Source organism: Astatotilapia calliptera, chromosome 3 (genome assembly GCF_964374335.1).
Source record: "Astatotilapia calliptera chromosome 3, fAstCal68.1, whole genome shotgun sequence".
NCBI lineage: Eukaryota > Metazoa > Chordata > Actinopteri > Cichliformes > Cichlidae > Astatotilapia > Astatotilapia calliptera.
This window is the reverse complement of record NC_137424.1, coordinates 11,638,017-11,652,464: the sequence shown is the minus strand read 5'-3', so window position 1 is coordinate 11,652,464 and position 14,448 is coordinate 11,638,017. Positions and strand designations below refer to the sequence as shown.

The 14,448-nt window shown below is 43.5% G+C and overlaps 1 protein-coding gene and 2 non-coding genes across 3 annotated transcripts in view; 1 reads left to right on the top strand and 2 right to left on the bottom strand.

Annotated features, from left to right (window-relative positions):
• LOC113011575 (NACHT, LRR and PYD domains-containing protein 12-like) overlaps window positions 1–14,448 on the bottom strand; it is a 374,200-nt gene that overhangs the window by 197,535 nt on the left and 162,217 nt on the right. The window lies entirely within an intron of this gene.
• LOC113034441 (5S ribosomal RNA) lies at window positions 7,120–7,238 on the bottom strand. Its single transcript, XR_003274185.2, has one exon. It is a non-coding gene; the product is annotated as a 5S ribosomal RNA (ribosomal RNA).
• LOC113034438 (5S ribosomal RNA) lies at window positions 7,597–7,715 on the top strand. The gene has a single exon (XR_003274182.2). It is a non-coding gene; the product is annotated as a 5S ribosomal RNA (ribosomal RNA).

Below are 14,448 nucleotides of genomic sequence, written 5' to 3'. Positions count from 1 at the left end.
AGCGAGCACCGACCTGAAGAAACACCTTATGAAAAGTTTAGAAGACAGCATGTAGATGCTAAGATGACTGAAAAGCTGTGTAACACAGAAATATCAAATAGGAATATCTACAAAATTGACAACAGTTGTAAGGAAACCAACACATTCATCCTCAGCATTCCAGCAAAGGTCAAATCCATTTGTAGAGGTGATGGGAGGTACGATGAAAATAGCGGCATGACGTATAGTACCGCAACGTTTCGCATAATTAAATGTAAGCTAAAGCATCAGGGAGCCAGGAAACCCAGCTGCCAGTATGAAGGCAGGCTTCTCACCAACAGGATCATTGTCGTGAAATGTGAAGGGAAGTTACCTGTGCACTTCGATCGGGACCTTCTACCCTCTGAGCGCAACGATGGCGAGCAACTATGAGGAAAGAGTGGTGTGGAGGGGGGGCGTGGTCTGCGATGCTGCTGCAGGTGAGATGGATGTAACTGCGCTGCATTTGCTATCACGCCTCGCCAACTTAAAAGGCTTTGTGCTGTCTGAGTTGTTGGTGTTGTGGATGTGTTGGCTGGCAGTCCACAGACAGACTGATTTACACAACTGTGGAAAAAATAAAATTAATAAATAAAATAAATTGGAAAACATAGATGTTTCATTATTTCATATAGATTTCAAATAACATACCATTTGATGTCAACATGTTTTAGTTGCATTTGCAGTGCTCGTGCTGTTATATTCTTATGATTCTGTTCATTTTATGAGTGTATCCTTCAGCCTTGCTTCACATATTTACTGCTGCTTGATCAGCTTTAGTCCTGCTAGCATCAGCACAGGTAGAAACAGATCACACATCAGAGAATCGGCCGTGCATCTAAATGCAAATGGAAACTAAAAATGAAAACATAGATAACTGAGCTGAACTTCATAGATCTGAAAGTTGACCAATGCATACATAGTGCTAAAAATCAGGTATCGGGAAAACACATTATTTTATATTATGCTGAAGTCAATTGTTATCCTTTTTTAAAACGATATCATAAAATAAAGTCTGTTTAGAAGTTTACTATGGTAAAAAAAAATATTTTAAGGCTCTTCAGATATACTGTAACTTCATAGGTATGAACCATCAAAGCATTTTCATCATAAATATAAAACTTCATTAGGTAGATCTGTTCAAATACTCATTAATGCAAATATCTGATCAGCCAATCACATGGCAGCAACTCAATGCAGGTGTAAAAGGTGAGGTCTAAAAAGAACCTTTAAGAAAATATGAATCATCTTAATCAGTCTTTAATTATGAAGCAATCGCCTAACTCCCTCTGACATACAGACATGTGGCAAAATTTATAAACCACTTTTGACTTTTTCCAAGGTGAACATTGTCTGGCAGCAGGTACCCTTCCCCTCCCAGATCACGGCTCATATCTGATTTTCAGCTCTAAAGTTTATTTTTCTCTTCATAACAACTGTGCAAAGGATGATTTCTGAGGATGATGACTCATTTAAAATGCTTGGATGCTGACAATTATGCAGAGTCAGGCATGGAAAGGCTGCTCTTTGTGACAGGTGGGTGCTGTCATACATGGGTGTAGCTGCCAGCTGTCCTCGAGGCTTCACCTCTGCTAAACGTGTGTCTCTGAACTTGACCTCGTCTCATAAACTCTCCTGTGATTTTTATTTTGCATCCTTGGTTATTCAAATGAATGATTAATATATTAATATAAATCTATACAGATTTGTCCACACTGGATATGACAGTAAGAGTTAGTAAAGCTCTGTTAACGTGTCCCTCTACAGCCTGTTGTTTCTTAGTTTCACCAGTGAAACTGAATTAAAAACAAAACATAGATGACATATTGTCGCCTAGGCAACCACCAAGCTCCCAGTGCCTACAGACATTCACTAAAACATGCTGGTCATTGGATCGTTTGAATAAACACCTTTAACTAAATATCAATATTTTCGACATGTCTTAGTTTACATTATTACACAGTTATTATGAGAGAGCATGTCTAATATTTTTCCACTAAACAGTCGTCTTCTCCTTTGGTTTGTTTGTAACAACCATTTATAAAAACTTGTGTTTTGCTTTTGTTTTATTTTTAACTGCAATTCTGGTCGAGTAGCTTTTATAGTGTTAATTCAACATATACTACAAAATAAAATGACTTTTTTTAAAGTACATTTGTGGACATTTTATTTTCAAATTATCCAATCACAGAATCAAATGCACAAAGCCTGTGATGTCATCAAAGGCACAAAGCTTGTGATGTCATCACATTCTGTCATTGGAAGGAGAAATTCAGTCAACTGTAGCAACTCTTTGGTGGCAGAACTACAAAACAACCTGTTTGTTAAAACCAAGATAAGGAAGACACAGAGACGCAGAAGCAGACGCTGAAGCAGACGCATATAAAATGGCAGAAGCACAGATGGAAGTGGTCGTGAGCCCAAATATAACAGTTTTGCAAAGATCGGAAAATGACCTCAAAAAACCCCAAACACCAAATCCTGAAACACGTCCTCTGGCACAAGTTCAAACAGAAGTGGTCGTGAAAGGCAAGAAAAAAAGGGGGCAAAAACAGAAAAGAGTGGCTGAAGAACCCAGACGACCGATTACTCGGGCGTATGCTCGGGCTCTTCTAGAAGCCCAAAACAACGTGGCTGATGGAAGCAACCTGAGAAATGAAGAAGTGTCAGGAAACCCTGAAGGAACCTCTGAAAGGGAAAACCCTGAATCCCTCCCTATGTCAGAACCAAAGGACGACGTGAATATGGAGACAGAGGCAAACATGAATAACGCCAGTGGACAAAACCCTGGGCCAAATGGAGGGACGTGGCAACATCAGCCAAATCCCAGATTTATACCCCATCATGGCAGAGTCCAGTATGATTCATGTTGTGAGATTGCTGCTCTCAGGCATCAACTACAAGCTTCCCAAAACCACCAGAACGAGCTTTACTGGAAACTGGTAGCTGCTAATAAGAAGGCTTCTTATTACCAGTCTAAGGAGACCAAAATTCATGCACAGATGATCGCCGACAAAAAACAGCATGAAGAAACAATTAAAGAGCTCATAGAGCAACTGGAGGAGGCTAATGATAATAATAAGCCTGATAAGAGCAAAACAGAGGTTCAAGCAAAGGACAACCAAGCAGTTGTCATGCTGGATGACATGATCCGTGTCCTGCACGAAGACGTCAGCGACCCTACCACAGAGCAGTGTGTGGATTCTTCTACACAAACCACAGAGGCTTCACACACGGACTGTGTAGGTCTGAAGGAGGCTCAATTTGAAGTCCAATACAAGACTCAACAAGAGCAAATAGGAACACTCCAACAACAGCTCCTAGAAGCTCAACACCAACTCAAGGAACAGGAAGACAAACATAGGCAGGACCAGGAGACACTGAACATGGAAATCAGTGAGCTTAAATCCCAGCTCTGCTCCAACAAGGAGCTTCATGACATGAAAGTAAAGACTCTTTATCAAGAGTTGAAAGAAGTCAAAGCGTCCTACATTAAAATCACACAGGAGCAAAATGAACAAAATTCCAACACAGCAAATGGAAAATCTGAGCTTCTGGTGGAAAAAGACACCAAAGAACAGGACAAGGAAGAAGAAGAAGACTCCCTGACATCAACTGAGATGTCTCTGCATGACTCTCTACAACAAACAGAAGACAGAGAGAAAACGATAACTACCAATCCAGCTGAACTCGAAACTGAAGCTAAGACTGTGCCAGAGAAAAAACCCAAGAAGAAGAAGAGGAACTGGCTGCGTCGGCTTTCCAGCTGTACCAGTCCACAGACAGACTGATTTACACAACTGTGGAAAAACTAAATAAATACAAAAAAAAAAAAATTGGAAAACATAGATGTGTCATTATTTCATATAGATTTTAAATAGCATACCATTTGATGTCAACATGTTTTAGTTGCATTTGCAGTGCTCGTGCTGTTATATTCTTATGATTCTGTTCATTTTATGAGTGTATCCTTCAGCCTTGCTTCACATATTTACTGCTGCTTGATCAGCTTTAGTCCTGCTAGCATCAGCACAGGTAGAAACAGATCACACATCAGAGAATCGGCCGTGCATCTAAATGCAAATGAAAACTAAAAATGAAAACATAGATAACTGAGCTGAACTTCATAGATCTGAAAGTTGACCAATGCATACATAGTGCTAAAAATCAGGTATCGGGAAAACACATTATTTTATATTATGCTGATGTCAGGGCTCTGAGTGCGGGCAGGTGGAAATGTGGATCCAAATGCAGGACTCCGAGACGAAATGTAACTAAAACCACAGCTTTTATTGCTGGCATGAAACAAAAACAGAAACCAAACCATGAAACCAAGCAGGAACACACAGGCAGGGTCTGAGGGTACGACGCGACACCAAGCGTGGGAAAACACAGGGCTTAAATACACAGGGTAGTAATGAGGGAATGGGCCACAGAAGGGAGACACAGCTGGGGGAGCTGAACTTTATAGATCTGAAAGTTGACCAATGCATACATAGTGACAACACATTATTTTATATTATGCTGAAGTCAATTTTTATCCAATTTTATAATTATATCATATAATAAAGTCTGTTTTGAAGTTTACTATGGTAACAATTCATCTTTTTAGGCTTTTCAGAAACACTGTAACTTCATAGGTATGAACCAACAAACCATTTTTCATCATGAAAATAAAAAATAAATCTAAAGGAGATAAACATCACAACTGTTCAACCAAGCATTAAGTCCATTTTGAAACAAAGAACGATGTACACTCAGCCAATCACATGGCAGCAACTCAATGCAGTGTAAAAGGTGAGATGTAAAATAAAACAATTAAAAATATTAATTAATCTTAATCAATCTTAAAATATGAAGCAATCTTCTAACTCCCCTTTACATACAAAGCTGTGGCCAACCTTACAAACCATTTTGAATTTTTTCCAGCCGAGGCGTTCAAAATAACCAAACTGCTAATAGTCACGGTTTAATTTGGGCAGCTGCCTGCCTAATATAATGTAAAATCATCACAATATTTTACACAAAGAGAGTAAATGTATCCTTGTACTCAGCTAAGACAGCTGGGCTGCTGTGGCTTGTGTTTATGTTCAGAGTGACATCTGATTTAAAAGCAGACTGTCATGGTTGTGGCTGTGTGCAGGCAGGATGAGGACCCAAACGCAAGCTCACGGAGGCAGGAATGAACTCAAAACACAGCTTTATTGCTGGAGAGAGAAACCATACAACCTAAATGAGGAAACTATAACGTAATACACAGAGAAACACACGGCCATGAATGAGGGAGAACGCGACACAGAACTGAGGGAGACGCAGACATAAATACACAGAGGGTTAACGAGGGAAGTGGGAGCACACGGGGAACACAGGTGACACTGATAATCATAACAAGACACGGCAGAAGTAAACGCAACACTGACGGGAGACTGTCAAAGTAAAACAGGAAGTACACGGAGGTTCAGAGAGGAGGAGAGACAGCACGGGGAGAGCACGGACATAATGGGCTGGGAAAACATGGAATAAAATAAAAATAAAAATATTTCTAACATTTTGAGTTATTTTCCAGTGTTAGAAAATCAGCACTGCTCAGTGTTAGCCATTGTTAATCTTCAAAACTGACTAGGTTACTTTTAAACATATAACACTGTCAAAGGTGTTAATTTAACACTCAACAGTGTTGTATTTAACACTCAGAGGTGTGGACCCATATAGACACTCTCCAGTGTTAATTTAACACGGGAGATTTTGCTGTGCACTGTCGCCAAAGTGCTTGCTCATAGGGGGTCATATGATTGTTGGGTTCTCTGTATGTATTATTGTAGGGTCTACCTTACAATAATACATACAGCCTTGAAGTGACTGGTGATGTGATTTGCTGCTGAATAAATTGGGAACTAATTGGAAATCTGGATATTAATTAAATAAACCTGCTTTGAGCATCAATTAATTGTTGTTTGAAATTCTTTATAAATATATAAATATAGTGCCACTCTTTTACTGTTTAAATTGCAACTGTTTAAAACTGACTAATTTATTCATACACTTGAGCATAAACACACGCACAGTAAATGGCCTGTATTTGTACAGCGCCTTACTTAGTCCCCAAGGACCCCAAAGAGCTTTACACTACATTCAGTCATTCACACATTCACACACACATTCACACACTGGTGATGGCAGCTACATTGTAGCCACAGCTGCCCTGGGGCGCACTGACAGAACATTGCAGAACCTTCAGCACCTCGTATGAAAAATATTTGACTGTGTGTATGCTTTTAGCACTGTTTGGATTTGAGAAAATCTAAAATAAATCGAAATTTGCTTTTAGAAGTTGTTTTATAAAGTTCAGTGGTATATTATGCATACAATAGGACATCTATTTAGATTTACATCTTCCACAGAAAAAACTGCACATTACTGAAACTTAGTATACTGGACTTTGTTGTTGTCCCACACAGGTTCAATTTCGAGTGGTAGATGGCTCAGTGCTCAGTCAACCAAGATTTTATGATAGTGGGCACAATGAGATAGATAAGCTGCTTGTAAACAGTACTTTTATGCTCTCTTTTTCCATTTGGATAAGAAAGAAAGAACCAGGAAACAAAGGCAAACAAATAATCTGTGCCTTTATCCCAGATTCACATTATAGGAACAGCTGCTCAATGACCACTGTAGTCTTTGCTTACAGCACTTTTATCTAGATCTATGCAAAGTGATCCACTACACCTACTTTTACAGTTAAATCATTTTATGAGCACTGATGCCATTTTAATCTGAGTTTCTACTCAAATACAATCAGTAAAGAAAAACACAGTCTGTGACGTTTGTTTTGAAGGAAAAGGTATTCCCTGCAAATGTTTATCTGTGTGAGACTATTCAGAAAACAGTAATTTTGTTTTATAGGTGAGACACTTGGCCTCTTTTTTCCTTGTTCTACGTTTGTCTTTTGTCCGATTACTCTGGAACACAAGATGGAAAACTGATATTCTCATGTTAAAAATACAGAAAAAGGATTTTATCACCCATAAATGTTAACTTCTCATGCCTCTAGCACAAGCAGGAGCAGAAGTGCCCTCTGCAGTTTGTGTGTGGAAGTGCAAAAGCTTACAGCACCTGGTATTCCCAGGCAGTCTCCAATCCAAGTAATGACCAGGCCCGACCCTGCTTAGCTTCCGAGATCAGACGAGATCGGGCGTGTTCAGGGTGGTGTGGCCGTAAGCGATGGAAGAGTTGTGAAAAAGACCTTTTATTGGTGGCAAATGTCACACAGTTTGATATATATTATTGTGCTAAACTTCATATGTTACAGCGACAACATGCAAACCTTCGTTATTAACTGCAGCTTCAAATTGAGCTCCAAAAACGCTTTTCCCGCAGTAACATCACGATAAGAAGACATGTTCGTTGATTACAGCACAGTGTTAAAGTGACAGAGAGAAAACAGTGTGTTGGGTTGATTTGGAAGTCCAACATTTTTGTTGTTTGGATATTTTAACGTAAATATAGAAAACAAAAACGTAAGCGTGTATGTGTCATTACAGCATGTATAAAAACGCCGTTTCAGAGCTGCCCTCACTTGCTTACGGCCATACCACCCTGAACACGCCCGATCTCGTTTGATCTCGGAAGCTAAGCAAGGTCGGGCCTGGTCAGTACTTGGATGGGAGACCGCCTGGGAATACCAGGTGCTGTAAGCTTTTGCACTTCCACACACAAACTGCAGAGGGCGCTGCTGCTCACTCAGTGGAGGCAGCTTGAGGAAAAGCTTCATGACAACGCTCCTGATTGCATTTCGCTTTTGTGCAAAACAAAACAAAAGAACAACAGGAACGAAATATTTAGGAAATACACGAACTTATTTATTCTGTAAATGTAGAGAATGTCTACAGCTAGTCTGTCTGGGCTCAGTAGTGAGGAACTTGTTAACCTTGTAGTGTGCAGCGGGCACAGTGTCAACCTGACACTCTTGTGCAACGAGTTTTAACTCTTATTGGCTGCCGACTGCGGCCCCGAAGAATACTGAATAAATGCGCATCAGTGTGCTACCCTGAGCAGGGAACACGATATCATGGAGTTTCTAACATGGAGCAAGGTGAAGGTGACGCGACTATGCAGGACCGCCCCTGCTTAGCTTCAGAGATCAGATGAGAACAGGCTGGTATGGCCGTAAGTGAGAGGCTTCCTCGACAACGGGGTTCATGTAGATACTGTAACCCATTTATTGGGATTTAAAAAACAATTTAGAGTGAAGGATATTGATTAGTTTCTACTTTTATTTTTAATAGCTGCACATGACAGCACAGTTATAATGTGTGTGCAGTTTTCTCTGTGGTGGGGTTGGGTGGACTGTCCCGGGCTCTGTGGGGCCGGGAGGCGCTGCTGCGCTGGGCCCCGGCCCATCCAGACCGGGGCCCCCTTTCCCTGGCGGGTCGCGGAGTATGGGAGTGCCTACTGGGGTCAGCGGGGGAGCTGGCCCCAGGGAGGGGTCACCTGCCCCTCCCTTCCTTCCCTCCCCATCACCAGCTGCCTCCCTCTTCCCGCTCCACCACAACCACCCACACATGCAGGGCCTTGGAGTAGGGGTATGTCACCAGGGTGCAGAGGAGGCTACCCCCCCCCCCCCCCCCTGTCCCCTTCTGGCTGCCTCTGCCTCAATTTTATCCCACAACTTAGACATTCACATCACTCACACCCTCATTACACATACATATAGGATCTTGGGGGTGGGCACAATACACGGAGTCCAAGTTACCATCAGGGTGTACACCTCACCCCTGGCGTCATTGCCCACCTCTCAATTGTAAATACACGTAGACATTGAGGGCTAGCAGGAGGGACTATGCGCTTACCTGCTGCTCTCTGGCAGGTAGCTCCATGCCCTCCTGGGTTTTAATTGCACCTTAGAACACACATGCATCAACACTACAATGAGCGGGTGGAGGGAGGTTTGGAGTCTTCTCTCACCCCCGTTCTCTGCGGCCTGCTGGAGCGGGGGGGCTAGGAGGAGTTGGCCGTCCGGCTGCGGTCTGGGGTGTGGGGCCTCCCTGCTGCTGCGGAGTCGGGGCGGTCTGCCTCTCCCCACCGCAGGGAAAAGGGTAACACCACCTGGGTCTGGGTGCAGTTCCCCCCTCCAGGGGCAAGGGTACCTAGACCCGGTTCGTAGAGTACGCTTGGGGAGTGTGATCGTGTGTACAGCGTCTCTTTATGTCTGTCTCCACGTCGGTTGAGTGTGGAGTAAGTGCATATGAGAGCATGAGGGTGGGAATGGATGTTTGTATCTGTGTGTGCCTGTATGTCTGTGTCTATATGTCAGGTTGGGTATCAGACGCCACCTCTCTGGGGACATCTCAGGCCCTCCAAGGTTTGGAGGCCTATCTCCACCCACCACCACTTCCCCTGCCAGTGGCGGACTCCCTCAGGTGTCGGTGCATTGGTGGTTCTTTGTGTCTGGGGTGGGCGTCCGGGTACACACCGGCTCACTCCTTGGCGGCCGCTTATTGGGGCCTGGAGCCTGGGGCTCGCTCGGGCCACTTCGGAGGTGGGGTGCCCCCGGCCTCTTGGCCTGGGGCTCGGTCACTCAGGCACAGCTGGCTGCCGGCGGAGCTCACGGGCGCGTCACTGCAACTCCCCCTGGCTTCTGCTCCGCGGCTGCTGAATGAGCCCTCATCTGGGACTCTCCTCAGCTGTTACTGGGACAGTGGCGCGGCTGCCCCTCTGTGGGTCTTCCTTGGTCTCCTGTGTTCTGGGGGCCTCTGGATGTCTGGAGTTTTGATCTCCTCCATACCTGCTTCATACCATAGAGGACGGGGCTGTGGCCCCCCCACACTCCCTAGCAGATCATTACATGGAGAAACCTTTGGAATGCAAGCATGCTGATCCACACAGGTGTGCACACAGGTGTACACATTGGTATTCACAGACGCGAACTACAGCTTTCTTGGCTGCTGCCTCAAAGCACACTGTGCGCTGTCTATCTTGCGTGCTGCACAATATCGTTTATTATTTAGTAACTATTGATATCTACTGCTAGCTAGTTTATTGTGATGGTGCTTTTTTTTCTTTTTATGTTGCTCTTTGTTGTTTGCTTTCTCTTCTGTTTTTTTCTCTCCATACAGGTGACCCAGGTGCTTTGTTTTTTTTGTTTGTTTGTTTTTTTTCTTTCTTCCCCCCTTCTCACCGTCTCTTCTCCCCTTTGGTTTTCTTTCTCTCCCCCTCTTTCTTTCATTCTTTCTCCCTGTCCTATCCCACAGTCATGTCTGTCCCATTTGTAGCAACTGAAAATAAAATAAATTCATTATTATAATAAAGGTCAATCAAATGGACCAATATGGCAAGGCCATGATGATCCACTTGGTAAAATAAATCCGCTTGGCATCTTTCTTGGCCTTAAGACAACAATTCTGATGGCTATAGATCCAAACGGGACAAAAAAAAAAAAAGCATATTAGCGCTGGCATCGTCACTCATGTCTAGAATCAATTCGATTCAATTTGATTCAATGTGAATCGGGGAAATTTTGCCTCAGACAGTCAGAAATATTATAATTCAGGTCATGCATCAGTACATTTCTATATTTTTATATCTATAAAAAGAAATCTGACACTTGCGAGACTTTATCAAAGGTGTGAGCGTCACAGCAGAGGCCTTTGTGTCAAAGTAGCTGAGGATCAAACAGAAAAACATGAAGGTTTTCCTGGCCTGGGATTTTATACAAATATTCTGCAGTACATCAAAAACAAAAGAAAACCATTAATGAACATATGAACATTACCTGATGCTGCTGACGTGAAGCAGAGCAAAGTTACAGAGGTTTGATTACAGACACAGCTGAGAGTTTTGCAATTTTGCATCATTTTAAAAAGTTTAAATTTGTTCAGTGTTGAACGGCAGAAACGAGGCTTTGTTTTCAGAAGTAAGTAAAAGAAAAAAAAAAACAGTGGCCGACAGGCTGTAAGAACGGTAGACTTGTGCGTAACAAACAAGCGAATAATGCAGAAAACAGATTTTTAGACGGGAAACTGTTCTTGAAGTACAGAGAGAGAGAGAGAGAGAGAGAGAGAGAGAGCTGTGCATGAAGTGTGATTTTATCCTGGTGGCAGCAAAACAATCAGAGGGAATTCATGACGATGTTTATGTGAAGCGTAGTTTGGAGCTTCTTTTGCTGCTGGTTTACTCAATATTGTTTGGAGAGAGATCACACCTGCAGCTTCAGAATCAGCGCAAAAAGGGCGTAAACACAAAGCGCGGAGCCTCCAAAACATCAGAATCAGCGAGCTGTCGGCTTTCAGCTCGTGTCCGTGCAGTCAGGCGAGAAAGTCACATCTCACTAATTCTGATGCGTCGGCGGCTCCGCGCTTTGTGTTTATGTCTTTGTGCAGAATCCGTGTTCCTGCTCTCATTTACTGTTTTAGCTGTTTGGTGGTTGTTGAAATTTTGGGAGGTTTAACCTGAGATTCTGGCGTTTTGGCCAAAATAAATTTATATTAAAAATCGATTCAGGATTTTAATGAATCGATATCACGTTATCCAAGCTAGAATCGATTTTAATCGATAAATTGATAATCAAAACCCACCCCTGATGCATATACACGGGTCACACTGCTTATTGAAACTCCCCAAACATCAGATCTTAATCAGACAGGTTTTTGTTTTTTGTTTTCAAAGTTTAGACTTTGCTTCTATTGGACTTTTTATCAGTAACACGTGCTTACTTTTTGCAGGAACAGTTGAAACTAACATAAACAAATAACTCAAGAGGTGATAGTCAGCAGGGGGTTTACAAGTTGTGTGCCGCGTTGTCGGCGGTATAAGCTCGACCACTTGCAAGGTGAGCTGGCAGACATCACTGAACTCATCAGAGATGATTAGGTTCATTTTGACAAAGTGAACAGATATTTAACCTCCTAGGACCTGGCGTCCACATATGTGGACATCGCATTTTGGGTTGTTTAGACCAAAATACAAAATTTTGCTCTACAAGGGCCTGATATCCACTCACAAGGATGTTATACTGCCACTGTGCTATCGAAATTTTAGACAAATATCCTCATATGTGGCTCTCATTTTTCTCAGAAACTAAAATTTGGTAAAAAAAAAAAAAAAAAAAATCTGGTAATTCTTTGTTTTTACATTCATCAGGTCCCAATCAGCCCAAATATCAAAGAGAAACTAAAAATGAATGCCACGGAGGAGTTTGGGTCTTAGGAGGTTAAAGATTGTGCCACTACATTCTTGTCTAGAAGATATTAAAGTGTATTTGGTGACACACAAAAAATGGTAAAGTTTAAGTATAGTTTGGGTCCACACATGTCCAAACCCTGGTGTGTAGGCCTACTTACACTCAACAAAAATATAAACGCAACACCTTTGTTACTGCTCCCATTCCCCATGGGATGGACGTAGAGACCTAAAATTCATTCCAGATACACAATATAACCATCCCTCCCAAACAGTGGTCACAAATCAGTCCAAATGTGTGGTAGTGGGCACATCTGCCATATTGAGATAATCCATCCCACCTCACAGGTGTGCCACATCAGGATGCTGATCTGACATCATGAGTAGTGCACAGGTGTACTTCAGACTGCCCACAACAAAAGGCCACCCTGGAATGTGCAGTTTTGTCTCACAGCAAAATGCCACAGATGCCACAAGCAATGAGGGAGCGTGCAATTGGCATGCTGACAGCAGGAATGTCAACCAGATCTGTCGCCCGTGCATTGAATGTTCATTTCTCAACCATAAGCCGTCTCCACAGGCGTTTCAGAGAATATGGCAGCACATCCAACCGGCCTCACAACCGCAGACCTCGTGTAACCACACCAGCCCAGGACCTCCACATCCAGCAGGTTCACCTCCAAGATCGTCTGAGACCAGCCACCCAGACAGCTGCTGGAACAATTGGTTTGCACAACCAAACAATTTCTGCACAAACTGTCAGAAACCGTCTCAGGGACGCTCAACTGCATGCCCGTCGTCCTCATCGGGGTCTTGACCTGACTCCAGCTCGTCGCCGTAACAGACTTGTGTGGGCAAATGCTCACATTCGATGGCGTCTGGCACGTTGGAGAGGTGTGCGCTTCACGGATGAATCATGGTTCACATTGTTCAGGGCAGATGGCAGCTGAGAATGTCCCAGTTCTTGCATGGCCAGCATACTCACCGGACATGTCACCCATTGAGCATGTTCGGGATGTGCTTGACCGGCGTATACGACAGCGTGTACCAGTTCCCACGAATATCCAACAACCTCGCACAGCCATTGAAGTGGAGTGGACCAACATTCCACAGGCCACAATTGACAATCTGATAGACTCCATGCGACGATGTGTTGCACTGCATGAGGCAAATGGTGGTCACACCAGATACTGACCGGTTCTGGGTCCCCAGACCCCCAATAGCGCAAAAAACTGCACATTCCAGGGTGGCCTTTTGTTGTGGGCAGTCTGAGGTACACCTGTGCACTACTCATGATGTCAGATCAGCATCCTGATGTGGCACACCTGTGAGGTGGGATGGATTATCTCAATATGGCAGATGTGCCCACTACCACACATTTGGACTGATTTGTGACCACTGTTTGGGAGGGATGGTTATATTGTGTATCTGGAATGAATTTTAGGTCTCTACGTCCATCCCATGGGGAATGGGAGCAGTAACAAAGGTGTTGCGTTTATATTTTTGTTGAGTGTAGTTTTGAGGAATTGTCATGGGACCGGGGTCTGGGTGACCCAGGGCCTGTAAGAAGTTATGGACATGTGTGTTTTTGGTGCTGCTGTCTCCTGTTTCCATGTTTGTGTATCTAGGTGTGTGTGTGGGTGTGTCAGCCAGGAGCCTGGCCACACCTGCGGAGGAGAATTACTCACACCTGCAGCTGATCAAGCCTCGTCAGAGGAGCTACTTAGGAGTGTGGTGGAGCTGTCCCCGATGCTGGATCATTGCGTAACTTCACGTTAGTTTCTTGGCGAGTTAGTTAAGGTTAGTCTGCTGCATTGTGGTGTTGCTGACGGCTGCCTCTTTGTTATTCCCCAGGAGGAGTGTGGAGACGAGAGGGCAGCGAGCACGGGGTGCTCAGACACTGAGGAGTGGAGACAAAGAACACTAACACTGGCAAGAGGACATGTCAGAGTCGGGAACGCACTGGGGATTTATTGTTGTTTGGATTATTTTGCATCACTGTAAATAAACGCACTGACCTCATCAAAGAGTCCAGCATTGGGGTCCTCCTTCCCCTCATCATAGTCTGCCACGCAGGCCGTGACAGAAAAGCCCACTAAAAGAACGCCCACCAGACCAAAGCAATGGTTTTGACTTGATCAGCATTAACCCCGCCCCCTGACTTTGATGGGTGAAGCTGACAAATAAAATGTATTTATGAACAGCGATGCAGGGCCAGGAGTAGCAACGTGAATTAAATAAATACATCATTAA